The sequence below is a fragment of the Rutidosis leptorrhynchoides genome, chromosome 2 (assembly GCF_046630445.1).
Source record: "Rutidosis leptorrhynchoides isolate AG116_Rl617_1_P2 chromosome 2, CSIRO_AGI_Rlap_v1, whole genome shotgun sequence".
Taxonomy (NCBI): domain Eukaryota; kingdom Viridiplantae; phylum Streptophyta; class Magnoliopsida; order Asterales; family Asteraceae; genus Rutidosis; species Rutidosis leptorrhynchoides.
This window is the reverse complement of record NC_092334.1, coordinates 581,104,736-581,108,835: the sequence shown is the minus strand read 5'-3', so window position 1 is coordinate 581,108,835 and position 4,100 is coordinate 581,104,736. Positions and strand designations below refer to the sequence as shown.

At 31.2% G+C, this 4,100-nt stretch overlaps 1 long non-coding RNA gene across 1 annotated transcript; it reads left to right on the top strand.

Moving 5' to 3' along the window:
• The first annotated feature begins 220 nt into the window (after positions 1-220).
• LOC139893248 (uncharacterized) lies at positions 221-3,316 on the top strand. The gene is made up of 3 exons (XR_011774424.1): positions 221-351; positions 2,473-2,632; positions 2,704-3,316. It is a non-coding gene; the product is annotated as an uncharacterized lncRNA (long non-coding RNA).
• The last annotated feature ends 784 nt before the right edge of the window (positions 3,317-4,100 follow it).

The following is a 4,100-nucleotide window of genomic DNA, read 5'->3' as shown; positions in this document are numbered from 1 at the left end:
TATATACATTAAAAGAGAGTCTCGATTAATTAATAAATATTTTTAAAATCCCTTTAATTACCATTAGATTAAAAAATTACATTATAATACCCCTCAATCTAACAGTCCTTAATTATCTACTAAAAATATTAGCTAATAAATCAATTTTACATACACTCCATCTCTAAAATACCCTTTTAAAATAAACAGGGATAATCTAAACCCCTTTTCTAATTTTTGAGAAGTTAGAGCAACCCTAACTTTTTTCCTAATTCGCGTACAAACAATATCAATCGATCACCCTTTTTTCTTCCTTCTGATACTGATCAAAGAGCATAAGCTCGATTCTGGGCGGATTTCATCGACATACAGGTACTTGTTTATTTGTTTGTGTTACTCAATAGATTTTTATCCATAGTTCAAGAACTCGTCTATATTGATTTGCATATTAATTTTATAACATAACTAATATAAATACAAGATTTCAAGTACCTGTATATGTATAATAAAAACTACTCCACCTAATGCTATTCAATTTATTCATCTGTAAGACCCATTGTTTCCAAAATTAATGTTTGTGCACGACCATCAAATATAGCGTAAGACCCAAAATTCCGTTCATTTACAATTAGTTAACTCATATAGATCCTTTATTTATTATACTTGTTTATTCATAAACAAGAATCAAGTGTAAACCTTAAATTATATGAAATATTATATTATATGGATGGATGGATTTTGATATCATCGGGAGTAAAATAAAAATTAAGTGTATCTGTTGTGTGTCATGTAAATAACTTATGTATTCTGGTAAGTACAATTCGTCCACTAATTTAATATTGAAATATATGTTTACGTTCATTATTTAGGCTATTTAGGGACAGGGCTTATTTGATTTATTTAAGGTTTTTTCTGATTGTAATTTTTCATTGTTGGATTATCATATCTAGTGTAACAAATTATGAAATCACCTTGTTAGTAAGGCTGTACCATAATCATAATTTGTGGTAGTTTGCAAATCTGTATAATGCAATTAACTGCTAATGATAATTAGAATTGGTAATCAATTACTATGTTTATTGTAGTGCTACTTGACCTTTTGGGAGACATATTTCAGCTATTGTTGGAACATTGATCATCACAAATGGTCGAATTAAAAATCACATCTTTACATCACCAATTTTCATCATTACTCAAGTCGCAGCTTAATTTTCACTCACTCACGCAAATATGGTATAAATAGGTTAATTTACTCATAAGATCAATATTCTCTCCAGTTTGTAACAATTTTCACATTTCTATGCATCATATATATCATCTTTGTCAACTCTTTACAAAGTTGTCTTTGAATCATTCAAGCAATAAGATAGCAAATTCGGAACTTCATATGTTGAAACATTTGCTATAATTTTCGATCGGTTTCTTGTTCTCTTTTCCTTTCGCTTTCTTATCTTTTCCCTTTTTCTCTCGTCGTTTCTGCTCTTCGATTTTCTTTCTCTCAAGTTCTTGTCTTTCTTCTTCTTTCTTCTTCTTTCTCTCGAGCTCTTCTCTTTTCTTTATCTTCTCTTTTTCGCGTTTTACCTTGTCTTTCTCATGTTTCACCTTTTGTTTCATTTTTTTTCCAGTTTTGCCTTCTCTTTCCGTAGTAATATCCACTTGATGATGTTCGTACACATTTTCACTTTGATTCTTTTTTCCAACGCGGATCGACAGCAAGAATCAATGAAATATGCTTAATTAATGATGTACATATGTTTTATGGTCATAATTTTATATGTATACACTTAGTGATGAACAACTTTGGAAAAGAAGACAAGATTAGAGACATATTGGTGTTTGAACTGATTTTACAAGATTGTAACTATTGAAAAACAAGTTTTTAGCTGTACATTAAGTCACAATGAATAATAGTTATTCTTGGAATACTTTACGTGTGCAATCATCCCAAATTTTTTTATGAAATACAATCGAATGAAATCCAAATAATTCCTGGAAGATAATAAATTAGTCAAACACGTAGTACAACTTAGAACAATATGAAGAAACCGTTGGCTATTGTATATGCTTTATGCTAACAAATGTTATTATTCGTTTAACATCGTTAATTATATTGAGTAGAATGCAAACATGTTTCACAAAATTGATATGTTTCAACTGTTTTGTTTTAAAACTTCAGCTCACACACCTAGCACACAATGTTGCTTGACCCTCAACTTTTTCAATTGAAAAGTTGACTGTTAGATTATAAGCCCTTTGGTTGATATGCTTTGATTGTTAATAATGTTATTGGAGAAATACAAAGAATGTTCCTGGAGATTTGTGGATTTGACCTGAACCTATGGAGAAAGTTAGGCAAGATTGCATCAAATTACAGTTGCAAAACTTGTATAAAAATAATAAAATTTATTATTCGGGTTGTGTGTAAACCTACTCTGATATTTATTTACATTATCCTTCCTATGATTTTTATTGTATTATTCTTCCTCTGTTAAGATATAACAGGGTTTCAGGGTTGCAAACGGGTCAAAAGGTTGGTATTCGTTTGTGAGAGATTCAAGTTTTTCGTGCTGGTAGTTGAAAAGTTTATGGTCGCAGCACAGAAACAAAAGACTTCGCTGCAACTCTAATACAAACTGTATACTGGTCATATAGGGTACACACTTTACCTACTAATACTTTGTTTTCAAGATATCGTTCTTTTTTCTAAACTGTATATTTGTCAAGCAAGAAAAAAACTATGTTCTCTGAAAGGGACTGCAAGATTTCAGGTGTTGGTTGAGACTGATGCTCTTACAAAAGCAAACTTCCGCTTTCAACACAATAGATTTGTGGAGCAAAATATAAACTGAAATCAGAAGCGGACGCCATTGGATGGTTGCCGAAGATCGGATAAAGCAAAAGAGGCTTGAAAATCAAGTAAAAAATGAGTCTAAGCTTCATGAACTTGAGGTCTAACATATTTCTCTCTTTTTGGTTAAAAGTGTGCATTTTAAATACAAGGTTAGCCCATTTGTCTGTTAGAAATGAAATAATGGGGCAGTGGGCGGATGGTATAGGTCAAATTGGGTTTGGATCAAAATGTGTAATTGTGCTTTTTGAAATGGGTCTGGTGGGATGGACCAAAAATATTTTTTGTCCAATATATTGCAATTTACAGAAGCTTTAATAATGTCCCTTGTCCAAATACTAGAAACAACCGTATTTACTATATATTAATTTGTTTGTTATTATCCTTGTATAGACATATTCCAAATTATGCATAGATATAAAAAATAGAAATAAAAAGAATTTGTAAACGGTATTCATCTAATTTTTGTATATTTTTGGATTTGTTATATATGATGGGTTTGTTTTATGTCAAATATACTCTATGAGTTATCCCTATGTTTATTAGGAGATTATGCCACTCAATATTCATACGTCAAATCCTAATGTACAAGTGAAACCTCTATTATGTCATGATTAAGATATTAAGCTGGTATGCGAGGTTTGTTCACATTGCACCTTTTGAGAGCGCTTTGTTTGTTATATAATTTCATCTTGGTAATGTTATAATTTCATCTTGGTTAATGTTGAATAGAGTGTCCAGAAGCTTTGTATAATATAATAGCATTATTCCATTAAATATTGTAAAAATTTATTAATCAAATCAAAAACTCTTGCATGATCATTAGTTAGAACGAGGAAAAAAACTCGCGCTTTGCTGCGGGGCTTTTGGGTGACCTTGGACCTGTTTATCATGCTTCGTTTTTCGCAAACCTTTTTATTATTATAGCTGCTTCACCCGATAGGAGTATCTCATTACCGACTGCCTCATGTATAATAAAATGGGTACACTAGACACCTATAACTTTATTTTATTTTTTTCAGTTTTCACCTCCTTCTGTGTGTGGGCAACTTCCTTCAAATTTCAACATGTTGAGGGTTAAAATTTCAACATGTTGAGGGTTAATGGGGGCTCTTCTGATAGGGATCCTTGTTAAAAGTATCTCATTATGGGTCGAATTTGCCACTGTATATGTGATTTGGGTCATGTTTGTTACTGCTTACTTATATCGGGTCAAAATGCTTTTGGATAACATTTATGGGTTAGAGTGCACAATGCAGTTGGTTTTTTGTTA